At 34.7% G+C, this 15,209-nt stretch overlaps 1 pseudogene; it reads left to right on the top strand.

Moving 5' to 3' along the window:
• The first annotated feature begins 8,791 nt into the window (after window positions 1-8,791).
• On the top strand, window positions 8,792-10,937 carry LOC137822201 (phosphatidylinositol/phosphatidylcholine transfer protein SFH6-like; annotated as a pseudogene).
• The last annotated feature ends 4,272 nt before the right edge of the window (window positions 10,938-15,209 follow it).

The following is a 15,209-nucleotide window of genomic DNA, read 5'->3' as shown; positions in this document are numbered from 1 at the left end:
GCCGCCACTTGGAGCTCCCAAAACTCACAAGATAAGACTAGTATTAGGAGAACAAGTCTCACACAATTCTCTCTCAATTTGAGTAGAGTAACTTTTCATCAAATTCCAAATCTGAATTTACATGATCATAACACCTCTATTTATAGTGTGAGAGGGCTGAAATTAAAGTGGGAAGATTCAAATGAGAAGCATTTGAATTTGACACCTATTACATGTCACAAGGGAGGTGTTACTTGATTTTTTTCTTTTGCACCTCCTAAAACTACACCTACACCTTCTTTTTATGTCACATGGAAAGTGTGACTTATATTTGTACATTAGCACCCCTTATATCTATATCTACACCTTCCTTTTATGTTCTACATAAAACTTACTCTACTTTTGTTTATTCTTTACTATTTTGACTCTTTATGTGAGCCCACGTATTGACAACATTTTGCTAATTATTTTAAAAAAACTAATAGGAAAAACTTCAAGTGCTTTGTCCATTCCTCCTTGTGAAGACGTCCTTTTTTGCTTGTTGAGATGACCCTTCAAGTACAACATCCTTGGTTATCTTCATGTATTTTTTATTCTCATCAATAAGGGCCTATTCCAATCACATTTTTTTTTTAATTTGTTGTAAGAGTGATAGAGAAGCACACAACGTACAAAATACAACTTTGTTCTTTTTTTTTATGCGGGTTATCAAAGCAGAAAAAAAGTGAGTACTTCTTCAGGACGGAAAACAAAAGTGTTCAAGAATATTCACCATATCAGAATCATTCAATACTTTTACCAACTCTACACCTTTATCAAAATACTCACAAGCCTCATCGCATATATGTAAGAAGTCATCATAATAGTGGCATACAAAACTGTCTACCCATACTACAATAAAATCTTCTATTGTTAACCTATATATACTTACTTAATCTGATTTGACCAAAACATCAAAACTCTTATTGCATGCCTTGCATAACTCCCTGTACCTATTTATGTCAAATAGGTACATCTTCATGACTCGTTCCTATTGGATACTTGATCGGTGAGAGGTGAGAGTAGAAGTTCGTATAGGTAAATTTTTTTAGCCTTTATGTTTTCATAACCTATACTACGAAGACATGTTTTCAGTTATTCAACGGTTTGAATTAAAATTAATGATTCAACCAATGCGGTCATAGGACAAAATAAATGGTAATCGTACAAAATAAATTGTAATCGTACAAAATAAAATATAATCATACTCCCACAATAAGAGCCTATTCCAATTACATTTTGTTTTAATTTGTTGTGACAGTGACAGAGAAACACATAATTTTTTTATAGTTATAGATCGGTGCAGTAACAAAATAAAAAGGAAAAAATTTGAAGGAGTGGAATGCTTACTTGATCAACGTCAGCCATTGCAAACAGTGAAGAAGAGCTTTGGAATAAAGGTATTTATAAAGGAAAATGTTTTATATAGTAACTCTACAATCATTCTGTTAGTCTATATCATTATTATCTTTTCAATATTATATTATAGATCTATATTTTCATCCATTTTATATGTTACAATGTTATTTGTTTCTGTTCTTATTTCATATACTAAATATATATTTGTACTTATTTATTAAAAATAAATATTGATCTTGCAGGGGATTCAAACGTCCAAGGATTCGCCTCGTCAAACTCTATCTTCCACCTTCGCAACCGTGACAAGTGCAAGGACGCTCCAAGAACTCCTCAAGAACTCCAAGCAAACCTGCGAAACACACCAAACGACGCCTCTAGCGGCCGGTGGCACTCCGACGCTCAAGTCAGCCTTACAAAACCACCAAAGAACTAAGAACTGACTCTCTGCGAGACTCGTGTGCACTATGTGATTCTCTCTCTCTTTTCTGTGCGTGTGTAAACTGGTAACTTGCAAGAATGAATCTTACCTCCCTTTGCATGAGTGCGGAATGCCCTTTATATACTCTGGCCGAACCTCTCTCCAGATGATTCTGATACTCTGTCACGCAAGGCTCATATGCAATGCTCTCGCTGGGAATCACCCTTCGTTTCCAGCTTAACTGCGTGTAACACGAAAACTCGATGATCATCGCTCACACCAGATGACCGATCGGTGCACCATAGCGCCACGCCTTCTGCTTCGAGGCGCTTATCTAGGCGCTGATCGCGCATCCTCTCTGACCACTGCCCCCTGATCACCGATCACCACCCTGGGTGACTTACTCAATGACTCATCTGCTTCCTTAGCCCACGTGTTCCATTAAGAACGATCCACATGGCTATCTGTTGCTGATGTCACCGACTGCCGATGACCGACCGGACCAAATATATATTACATATATTCGTTTTAAAAAGTTAATTTTCTAATTTTTATAGTTATTTTTTTAATATTAACTACTTCTACTTGAATTTTACTCAATCTCTTAATCTTATTTATCAATAACATGCAAAGTTCGAATTTCAGTAATTTACAGAACAATAATTGGGAGATTGAATATACTATAAAAGTAAATAATATGTACTTGTGTTATTTTATCAAGAGTTGTTTCAAATAATTTTAGAATATGAAAATAAATTAACTTTTTTTTTTGTTTTAAATAAATTTAAAACATGGAAAAGATGAATTCACAACACATTGACTTAAAATATTGAAATTCATGTTACAACACATACCTTAAATTTCATTAAAGAAACTCAAAAGAGACTTAAAATAACTTAAAGAAACTTAAAAAACTTAAAAAACTTAAAGAAATTAAAAGAATTTCCTTAGCTTTTTTATTTCTTGGTAGATTTTACGTTTATCCCCAACTGGATGTATTCCTATCATTTTTAAATCTCCCCATGTCAACAAGAAAATCAAACACTTTTTTTTCTATCAAGTGTTTCTCGAACTCAATTGAGCCAACCCTATCTCTATTTTGGAAAGTCAAGACTTTATATTGAAGTTTTTTCTATCATAGTTTTCTCCTGTTTATTATGGGAGAAGAATCAGTATAACTTTTAAAAATCAGTATAACTTTTTTACACTTAAGAATAAAATGTTTACCTAATCATATATATTTTTTTACACATAATAAAATTATATCTAAATCTATATTTTTAGGTTAGTTATTTTTTTATGTCATTATTTATTTGGTTAGTTGTATTATCAATAAAATAATCAATTCTTTTAAAAATATGACAATATAACTATTTTTCTTCAAAACTTCAGAATCAAATTTAATAACATAAATAAACAATAAAACAAACAAAAAATAATTTAACCTCTTTTATTAATTAATCTCTTTGTTCTATTATGAAAACCTCATTTCTTAGTTATAATAAATTATGAAATCAAGTTGAAAAATTACTATTGATAACAGAAAAAAACATTGAACTAAAATATTAAAATTCATGTTACAACACATACATTAAATTTCATTAAAGAATCTTAAAAATACTTAAACTTAAAGAAACTTAAAAAATTTAAAGAAACTAAAAGAATTTCTCTAGCTTCTTGATTTCTTTGTAGATTTTACGTCTATCGCAACCTATCGTTTTTAAACATTCCCACATCAACAAGAAAAGCAAGCGTTTTTTTGTCTATCCAGTGTTTTTCGAACTCAGGGGCATATTGAGTCAGACTATCTCTATTTTCGAAAGCCAAGACTTTATATTGATATTCTCTCTACCTTATTTTTCTCCCAGTTTATTGTGGGAGAAGGATCATATTTTATTTTGTACAATGATCTTTAATTTGTAGAATACCATTTATTTTGTACGATGATCATATTAGTTAAACCATTAATTTTAATTTACACCGTTGAACAATGAAAACATGAAAACAATTATGTTGAATAAGTAGTAATAAGGTATACTCTGAAAAACCTTCAAAAAGATAACAAGAAAACAATTTATAAGGCAAACAATTGCATACAATATCGTACAATAATTGCGTATAATTTGATAATTATTATTTCCTTAATAAGACACTTTTGATTTATTTGGTATGTTGTTTCAAAATTTATGCAATTATAATTTATTTAAATATTTATTATTGAATATAATAAAAAATATTATTTTAACATCAAATTATTGATAATATCATTTTTTAAAGTTTTATCACTATTTTAAAAAAATATTTAATAAATATTTGAATGCGTACAAATGTGATTATAAATATTTTTATTATTGTATTAGAATAAAGATGATACACAAATATATATATATATATATATATATATATATATAAAAGTGCTAAGAAAACCATATTTTTTGTAACCCTTTATATGCATTAACATATTTTGTTTGTAAAAAAAATATTTAATAAATATTTGGTTGAGTACAAATGTGAGTATAAATATTTTCATTATTGTATTAAAGATGAAACACAAATATCATATTACAAAGTGGACTTTAAGCCTAACTCAACCCCATAAAACCGGCTCAATGAGGTGAGGGGTTTGCACCCACTTATATACTATGAAAGACTCTAATCTGTAGTTGATGTGGGATCTCCAACACACCCTCCTCACGCCGAGACTGCCAACTCGTGTGTGGGACTATATATTATGGGTGGTCCGATAGCGGCCGATAACAGGTGACACGATAGGCCCAACACAAACACTCGCTAGGGTAGACTCGAAATGGCTTTGATACCATATTACAAAGTGGACTTTATGCCAAACTCAACCCCATAAAACCGGCTCAATGAGATGAGGTTTGCAAAGTGTATGAAGACTTTCTCTCTCTAAATTACAAGCTAATTAATTAGAGATCCACTAGTAATGAGATTCTATCATTATAAATTAATTGCATATAATATCGTACAATAATTGCATATAATTTCTTTAATAAGACATTTTTTTATTTATTTGATATGTTGTTTCAAAATTTATCCAATTATAATTTATTTATATATTTATTATTGAATATAATAAAAAGTATTATTTTAACATTAAATTATAGATAATACCATGTTTGTTTTAAGTTTTATATTTGTAAGAAAATATTTAATAAATATTTGGATGCGTACAAATATGAGTATGAATATTTTTATTATTGTATTGGAATGAAGATGAGACACAAATAAATACAAGTGTATGAAGACTTTCCCTCTCCAAAATTACCAGCTAATTAGGTAGAGATCCATTAATCATATGATTCTATTATATCATTATTAAATTAATTGCATATAATTGCGTACAATAATCGTACAATAATTGTGCATAATTTGATAATTATTATTTTCTTAATAAGATATTTTATTTATTTATTTGCTATGTTGTTTCAAAATTTATGCAATTATAATTTATATATATATATATTATTTAATATAATAAAAAATATTACTTTAACATCAAATTATTGATAATATCATTTTTTTAAAGTTTTATCTTTGTAAAAAAAATATTTAATAAATATTTGGATGCGTATAAAATGTGAGTATGAATATTTTTATTATTGTATTTGAATGAAGATGAGACACAAATATATACAAGTCATAAGGAGACTATATTTTTTGTAACCCTTTATATGCATTACCATATTTTGTAAATAAAATATTTAATAAATATTATAAATATTTTTATTATTGTAGTGAAAGGAAGATGAGACATAAATATATACAAGTGTACGAAGACTTTCTCTCTCCAACTTAAAAGCAAATTACGTATAGATCTACTAATCATGAGATTCTATCATTATTAAATGAATTAATTACATGTAATTGCGTACAATATTATATAATAATTACATAAAATTTGATAATTATTAAACCTAAAAGAATCGAAATCTTTTCAAATTTAACCTATAACATACATCACAAATGTCTATTTTTTAGAGTATCACAAATATTTCTAAGGTGTGATGGATGTCTCTAGTCTTCTAAGCTTTACTTTTTTTTGGAAGGGACATCCTCTTAAGCTTCTCCAAATGCTTTTACTTCCTTACCCAATAAATTTGAACTTGTATTCTATATCTTTGATATAAAATGATAAAAACATTTTCTTTAGTTTTTAAATCCAAATAATTTTTGTTTTTTGGAATCTCTTTTTAGAATGTTTTCGGATTTTATTTTCCATAATTTTTTTTTGAAATGTATTATTGTATTATGAAATGAGATTATGGTTTTCCAATTCTATTTTGAAATTTCATTTCCAGAATGTAAAAAAATCTATTCCAGAATGTATTTTTTAATTCTAAATTTCCAACTTCAAAATAAAAGACAATTCTAGAATTTCAGAATTTGATAGGGTGCAGGAAGCAAACACCTTCTAAAAATGAACAAGGAATAATAAATTGGGCCTATCTCCTTAACAAAAATCAAAGGTGTTTATTGGGATATTCTCTTGGGCTTATTATTCTCAACCACCACCCTCAATTTTACTGTTTTCACTGACAAATTTTGTTAATGTGTGATTACAAAATGATCCTACAGTCCAACTCGTTGTAAAATACCCTTTCCATTGTGCCTCTTCTTTTCCCATATTCCTTCTTTATATGCATAAATATATGTTAACTTATAGAAAACAATTTTTTTTTTTTAAATAGTTAAAATATATTTAGTTAATTTTAAATATTTATAGGACTATTTACAAATGATATTTTTAAGAATGAAAGATTTTCAAGTTAGATCGCAACAGAGGTTTTCGGATTATTTAAGAGTTTTTTTTTCCAAATTCCCTTACTAAAATAATAAAATTGTTTTTCTCTCACTCTAACAATATTACAAAAATTAAATCCTTTTGTTCAATACATAACAAAAATACTAATTTTGATAGTTTTGTCAAATGGTATGAGGTGTGAAATCTATTATTACAGAAACTAATATTCTAGTAGTCTACACATGTAACAGAAACTACTTTTTTATTGCATAATCAAACATGTGAAATCTAATTTCCGTCAATGGTGAATATTAAACTAAGTTGTGTAAATAGTGTGTGGGCCGTAGATTTGTTTGCACATTATATTAAAAGGACTTTTTTATTCTTACACTCATTTTGTTGAGTTCATATGCTTGTTTTCTTTACAAAAATAGCATTTTCAAAATCGAATTTCCCCTGTGATCAAAAAAATATTTTAATTATATATCTTTTATAAAAAAGTGAAAAAAAATTTGGAATGTGAGAATAAAGAAAAAAAGTGTGTGAATGACCCAGTTGAAATATTAAAATTTAGTTATTAGTGGGCCTGGCCTAGGAATGTTTTAGTTTGATGATTCCCTAATGGGCCTGAGCGAATTAGAATATTAATGGAAATTTTAATATAATAGAAAAAAAGCAATTTGTGGGCATAATAATATATTAAAATTGTTCCCTTAGCCGACCATTTAAAATCCGGATTAGATTCTTCCATCGTTTTTTAACGGAAAACTTTGATATTTGTTTCATTCAGAAAAACGTGTATTCAGATTTAATTATAATAACGGGAGCACTTAATTTTAATTATTAGATTAAAACAACACTTCTCATTCTATATTCAATCCCAAATTTTACCTATTTTTTTGAACTTATCTACACTCTTTCGTAACTTAGAATTGAATATAGAATCAGAAGTATTTTCAGAAGTGTTGTTTTAATCTAATAATTAAAATTTAGGGATTTTCTGTATAAAAAAATGTTCGAAAGGGAAGATTATATTTTACTAATAGATTTATGCTAAATATCATGATTGAAAAAAAAACACCTTTTAGAATTTATAAATGATATATTATATTTCTTTAAGCCTTTATAAATATAATTTTGTTTCGCAAATCCACCAAAGTCAAAACTCTTCCTGTAGTAAAAAATTGAAACTATTAAATATTTAATGATAATTGCTTCAAAATATAATTTGAGAGACCTAGAATATATAATAAATAAATTATAATTTTTCATATTTATAATAATAATGATGATGATAATATAATTTAAAAATTTTAAATAAAAAATTAATCATGACAAATTAAAAATAATTCTGGTGTTTTTTAGAATACAACATATTATTTTAATGTAATATTAAAATTTACTGTTTAAGTATCCAACAACTTTGACATTTTCATTATTGGACCGGGATTTAATTACACAAATTTTATAAAATGAAAGGATGTTTGTGTAATGCTTAATAGAAAATACTGTATGATGAAAAACATATAATAAAGGTATTTTCAATTTCATGAGAATTTTTATAGAAGTATAATTTATTTATGAATAAATGTTTATAAACTAAATCCATCAAGATTAAAAAAATATTTGACAATCATTTGGAAGTGAATTTACCATTTTATATATTTTAAAATGAACTTTTAAAACAAATTGTGGCATTGTATAATCCAAAGCACACTAAATTATGTTATATGAAATAATAGAAACAGGTTAAAAGAAGGTAAGATTAGCAAATAATAGAAACAACTATATAAAGGTAGAATAAGAGTTAAAAAGAAATATGAAGAAGTTAAAGAGGAAGGTAAATTGGAGGCAAGTTGAACATCATGAACTCATGAATGGTGGACCCACCAAGGCAAAGTTAGGAAAATAACATCTGAAGCAAAAAAAAAAGAAGTGATAATAGAGATAATTTACATGTGAATGAGGTGAAGCATATATATGATAGATTCGTGTATCAATTTGTTCATTAGATTTTCTTTGTTTCTGATAATATAACGTTGTATCCAAATTTATTGTACCATTAATTTTGTCTTCCGCCGACACTCCGTGTGTCCGCTTCATTATTAACGAACACTCCGAAAAGGAAAGAACCAACTTACGTGTCATTCAACCCAAAACAAAAAGTTATAAATTTTGAAATTTATCTGTGCCTTTGATTTCTGTTTCACTACCATTCCATATTCGCTGACATGTCAACCAACAACTGTGAGTAACTAAAGCTCTCCTTTCCTTTATTGTTTGGAATTGTACTTTATCATAGTTATTTCAATGTTTCTTGGTTAGGAATTTGTATAAAGATTTCATTTCTTTTAGATTCAAAGGTGTGAATTAGCTAGCTGAGCGTGATTGAATGGAATTAAGCTTCAATGGATTGGATACTTGCCAAGAAATTATTAGTTCTTTGTGAAATTGAGTTTATTGTTATTTTGATTAGGCTTTGAAGGATTGGATGAAAGAAGAGAGAGGAAACTGAGTTTCGAGAATAATTCAGAGGATGAGCGGTGGACAAGAATTGGCAGTCTGAAAAAGAGAGCACTAAATGCATCAACCAAATTCAGACATTCTTTTTAAGAAAAGAAGCAGAAAAGGTGGTAGCAGGAGCAATTCCCTCTCCATTGAGGATGTTCGAGATGTTAAAGAGCTCCCAACATCGAGAGGCTAGGGAAAGTTGATCCCAATAAGCTTATGCAAGTAACTACCTTGGAAAGGTATTTGAGATACCATGTTCATAGTTTTGAGAAAACATTTGCTGTTAAGTTTCCGGCTTGCTCTATAGCTGCTAAAGACACATAGACTCAAGTACAACTATTTTGGATGTTCAAGGCGTGGTAAGTTGTATGTGTCCAGATGGTCAATGAATGTTTTGTAGACAACGTTTTAACTTGAACTTAATAATATGCTGTGTTTTGGCTTCCAGGGCTTCAAAAACCTAACAAAGTCTGCACGGGAGCTGATCACCCGTCTGCAGAAGATTGATGGTGATTACTATCCTGAAGTATGTAGGTTTTATCTTCATTTTGTTTGAGTTTCCATATTGTTCATTCATTTAGTGCTTCTAAGTTCTATTCTCTACTGTGCAGACACTCTGTCAAATGTTCATCATCAATGCTGGTCCTGGTTTTAAGATGCTCTGGAACACGGTTAAAACATTTCTTGATCCCAAAACCACTTCAAAGATCCATGTACGTGATAATTTTGAGTTATTGTTTCCATATTTTTGGCTCGGAGATAATTTAGGTATAGGTTTAATTGATACTTGAATGTTCCATCAGGTTATCGGAAACAAGTTCCAGAGTAAATTACTTGAGATTATAGATGAGAGGTAACTCTACATTCAAGTCTGGTAATGGAGTGATTTCTCAATGAACTTGTCATTTGAGAATTCTACTAATTGTAAGCTTTGCAGCGAGCTTCCAGGTGGTATGCGTACTTGTGTAGATCAAGGTGGTTGTATGAGGTCAGAAAAAGGGCCATGGAAGGACCCAAACATTTTAAAGGTTACTGCTGTAGTCAATAAGTTTTAATTAGTTCTCTCAGGTTTTTAATTCTACTTTTCATCTTACTGTGTCTGTGATTTAACTAGAACAATTTTGGGCATGCAGATGGTACTTAGTGGTGAAATGGGATGTTCTGAACAAATAGTAACTGTTTCTAACGACGTGGGGAAAGTGATTGAATGTGACAAGATATCTTATCCAATGGTAAATTTTCCATTACCATCTTGAACCCTGAAAATTTGTAAGTTGGGATTTTTCAGTTATTATATTAACAAAGTCTTGTCTTTCTTTGGATTTTGGGCTAATGAGAAAACTAATTAGAGGTGGTAGTGATACATCTACAGGAGAATCAGGATCTGAAGTTGAAGACATTGCTTCTCCCAAACCATGTGGGAACTGTATTAGCCCTATGTTAGCTCCTGTCTATGAAGAGGTGAGTGACCATGATACATTGTTACTATAGTTGATCTTGAGGTAGCAAGAAAAAAAGTTTCAAAAAATTTAAATTTAAGTGACTTCACGTTTATCCAGGCAAGATTGGTTGGTAAGGCTAGTCATGGTGGACGTTTAGTTGAGTATGTTCCCATAGTTGACAAGGCCATTGTTGTTGAAAAACAAGCAACATCGAGAAAGCTACTTTGCTCAACAGGTTATTTAGTTCATGCACAATTATTGGTTTTGACATGCTATTATTGTTAGCTGAGAATGGATGTAGACACTTATTTGTTTTTTTTCTGAACTTAACCAACAAATGACATTTTCAAAATATCTGTCATAATTAATTTCTACGTTGCATACAGAAAAAATCTAAAGGAATGAAAAATTTGTAATTCCAATTCAATAACTATCTCAATAAGTTGCGTTTGATATTCTTTTTCTCACATTCTTTCGTTCTTTGAGAATTTGTACTTAACTACTTACCTATTCCTATACAAAAATTTCAAATTCCCAAATCCAATTCATAATTATCCAAATTTATATTATTTTTAAATCTGTTTAAATAGATTTATCTTAAATTTAAATCCATAGTTTTGGATTTCAAGTCCAATCCATTTAATTGGATATGGATTACATATAAATTAGATACATTTTTGGATTATCCAAAATGGATTTTGAGTTGACCCGGATCTAAGTTGAATTGAGTCAACCTGAGCCTAGGTTAAGTTAAGTCGGTTCAAGCCAAGGTCTAGCCGAGTCGACCCAAGCCTATGTCAATTTGAATCGATTCGATCCAAGTCAATCTAAGATGACATGAGACAATGTCCAACCGAGTCGACCCGGGCTTAGGTCGATTTGAATCAACCCGAGCCGGATCGAGTTCAAGATGAGTTGAGTCAACTCGAGCCTAAATCGAGACCAGTCAATCCAGACTTATGTCAAGTTGAGTCGTCCTGTACCCAAGTTGAACTCAGTTTGCCATAATCCAAGTATAATCGAGTTGGCCCGTGCCCAGGTCGAGCAGAGTCAAGCAGGCTTGGGCCAGGTCAAGCTGAGTCGGCCAGGTACCAGATCGAGTTGGCCAGATCCAGGCAGAGCTGAGTCGGCCAAGGTCCAGTTGAGTCGAGTCGGTCCAAACCAAAGTCGAGCTGAGTTGGTCCGGGTCCATGTCGAGCTGAGTCGATCCGAGCTTCGGTCAAGCCTAGTCGACTCAAGCCCATGTTGAGTCTACCTACTCCCATTTCGATTCGGCCCGGGCCCATGTGAAGTTGAGTCGACATCGGGCCTAGATCGAGCCAAGTCCACTCAGGCCATGGTCAAATCGAGTCGGCCTCAGCCCAGGTTGAGCCGAGTTCGCATGGATCCATATTGAGCCGAGTTGACATGGGCACACATAGAACTGAGTCAACCCAGTGCCATGTTAAGTCGAGTAAGCTCGAGCCCATGTTGAGATGAGTGGGCCCAGGTCCATGTCAAGCTGAGTCGACCTGGTATCAGACGAGCTGGCTCAGATCCAGGTCGAGCCGAGTCGGCCCAAGCCCAGATCGAGCTGAGTCGACATGAGCCCATATTGAGCCTAGTCAACCTAGGGCCATGTTGATCCGAGTGCGCTTGGGTCCATGTCGAGTTGAGTGGGCCCAGGTCCATGTCGAGTTGAGTCGGCTCGGGCCCAGGTACAGTCAAGTTCGCTCGGATCCAGGTCGATTCGAGTCGGCCTGACCATATCGAGTTGAGTCGACATGGATCCAGGTCAACCTGAGTCGGCTAGGTACCAGGTCGAGTTGACCAGGTCCAGGCAGAGCTGAGTCGGCCAAGGTCTAGGTCGAGTCGGCCTAAGCCAAGGTCAAACTGAGTCGGCTTGGGCCTATGTTGACCCGAGTCATTCTGGGCTCAGATCGACCTAAGTCGTTTTGGGTCTAGGCCGAATCGGTACAGGCCCATGTCAAGCCGTGTCGGTCCGGGCCCATGTCGAGTCGAGTCGACCCGAGCTTCGGTCGAGCCTAGTCGACTCGTTCCCATGTTGAGTCTGCCTAGTCCCATATTGATTCGGCTCAGGCCCATGTCGAGTTAAGTCAGCATCGGGCCTAGATCGAGCCAAGTGCACTTAGGCCCTGGTCAAGTCGAGTCGGCCTCGACCCAGGTTGAGCCGAGTCCGCATGGATCCATATCGAGCTGAGTTGGCATGGCCACATATAGAACCGAGTCAATCCAGTGCCATGTTAAGCCGAGTAAGCTCGGGCCCATGTCGAGACCAGTGGGCCTAGGTCCATGTCAAGCTGAGTCAGCCTAGTACCAGACGAGCTGGCTCAGATCCAGGTCGAGTTGAGTCAGCCCAAGTCCAGATCGAGCTGAGTCGGCATGAGCCTATATCGAGCCTAGTCAACCTAGGGCCATGTTGAGTTGCGTGGGCTGGGTCCATGTCGAGTTGAGTGGGCCCAGGTCCATGTCGAGCTGATTCGGCTCGGGCCCAGGTACAGTCAAATCCGCTCGGATCCAGGTAGAGTAGAGTCGGCCTGACCATATCGAGTTGAGTCGGCATGGATCCAAGTCAAGCTGAGTCGGCTGGGTACCAGGCCGAGTTGGCTAGGTCCAAGCAGAGTTGAGTCGACCAAGGTGTAGGCCGAGTCGAGTCGGCCTAAGCCAAGGTTGAACCGAGTCGGCTTGGGCCTATGTTGACCCGAGTCGTTCCGAGCCTAGATTGACCTAAGTCGTTTTGGGTCTAGGTCGAGTCAAGTCGAGTCGGTTCGGGCCCATGTCGAGCCATGTCGAGCCATGTCGATTAGGGCCCATGTCGAGCCGAGTCGGCCCGAGCCTAGTCGACTCGTTCCCATGTTGAGGTTGCCCAGTCCCATATTGATTCGGCCCGAGCCCATGTCGAGTTAAGTCAGCACCGGGTCTAGATCGAGCCAAGTGCACTCAGACCCTGGTCAAGTCGAGTCGGCCTCGGCCCAGGTTGAGCCGAGTCTGCATGGATCCATATCGAGCCGAGTTGAAATGGACACATATAGAACTAAGTCAACCCAGTGCCATGTCGAGATGAGTGGACCCAGGTCCATGTCAAGCTGAGTCGGCTTGGTACCAGACGAGCTGGCTCAAATCCTGGTCGAGCTGAGTCGGCCAAAGCCTAGATCGAGCTGAGTTGGCATGAGCCCATATCGAGCCTAGTCAACCTAGGGCCATTTTGAGCAGAGTGGGCTTGGGTCCATATCGAGTTGAGTGGGCCTAGGTCCATGTCGAGCTGAGTTGGCTGAAGCCCAGGTACAGTCAAGTCCGCTCGGATCCAGGTCTAGTCGAGTCGAGTCGGCCTGACCATATCGAGTTGAGTTGGCATGAATCCAAGTCAAGATGAGTCGGCTTGGTACCAGGCCGAGTTGGCGAGGTCCAAATCGAGCCTAGTGCACTCAGACCCTGGTCAAGTCGAGTCGGTCTGGATCCAGGTTGAGCCGAGTCGGCATGGACCCATATCGAGTTGCGTTGGCATGGGCACATATATAACCGAGTCAACCTAGTGCCATGTTAAGCCGAGTAGGCTCGGGCCCATGTCGAGATGAGTGGGCCCAAGTCCATGTCGAGCTGAGTTGACCTGGTACCAGACGAGTCGGCTTAGATCCAGGTCGAGCTAAGTCGGCCCAGACCTAGGTCGAGTTGAGTCGACTTGGGCCCATATCCAACCAAGTCTACCTAGGGTCATGTTGAGCCGAGTGGGCTTGGGCCCATGTCGAGTTGAGTGGGCCCAAGTCCATGTCGAGCTGAGTCGGCTCGGGCATAGGTACAATCAAGTCCGCTCGAATCCAAGTCGAGTCAAGTCGGTCTGGCCCATATCGAGTTGAATGGGCATGGATCTAGGTCGAGTTGAGTCAGTTCGGGTCGCCGTGGTGAGCGTAGTCCACCTAAATCCAAGTTGAGACAGGTTGACCCAAGCCCAAGTCAGGCTGGGTCGAGCTAGGTTCATCTTTAGTCGAACCAGTACAAAATAACTCATTAACGACGATTAAAAATGTAATAAAAAGACGGTTCGCGAACCGTCGTTATTGTGGGTGTCGTTATAAATCAACTGTTTATAACGACGGTTGTAGAACCGTTGTTATAAATCCACATTAACGTGCAAAATTAAAAGAATAAAAAATAAAAAGTATACTTATAACGACGATTCTAGTATGAAACCGTCTTTATATCTATCTGCCTACAGAGGACTTTTAAAGACGGTTCTAGTGGGAACCGTCGTTATAAGTGCATTTTTTTTAAAAAAATATTTTTTTATTATATAATGTATCTAATCCTGCATAAAATATCAAATTTCTAAAACAACCAGAACATATCAAATTCCCAAAACAATAATGCACGTAATATCATAATTTAATATCAAAGTGTACAAAAAGTTCTACCACTGTATGAAAAAGTTTCATGTCATTCTAATGTGTTATAAAATTATTTTAGAATGAAGATGAGACACAAATATTGAAAGTTGTCTTTACCATTGACCACTTTAGAAGAAGTTGTCAAATTTGCATTCACCATTGACAACTTATATTAAAAGTTGCCTTCATGGTTGACAACTTTGCATAGACACCAAATAAAAAAAATTCACTTCATAAAAAATTTATTTATCAAATTAATTTCAAATATTACATTATAATTGTAATTATAATTAAATAATTAATATATATATATT

This window comes from Phaseolus vulgaris, chromosome 9 (assembly GCF_000499845.2).
Source record: "Phaseolus vulgaris cultivar G19833 chromosome 9, P. vulgaris v2.0, whole genome shotgun sequence".
Classification (NCBI taxonomy): Eukaryota; Viridiplantae; Streptophyta; class Magnoliopsida; order Fabales; family Fabaceae; genus Phaseolus; species Phaseolus vulgaris.
Note: the sequence above shows the minus strand (reverse complement) of the source record. Positions and strands in the feature narration are given on the sequence as shown.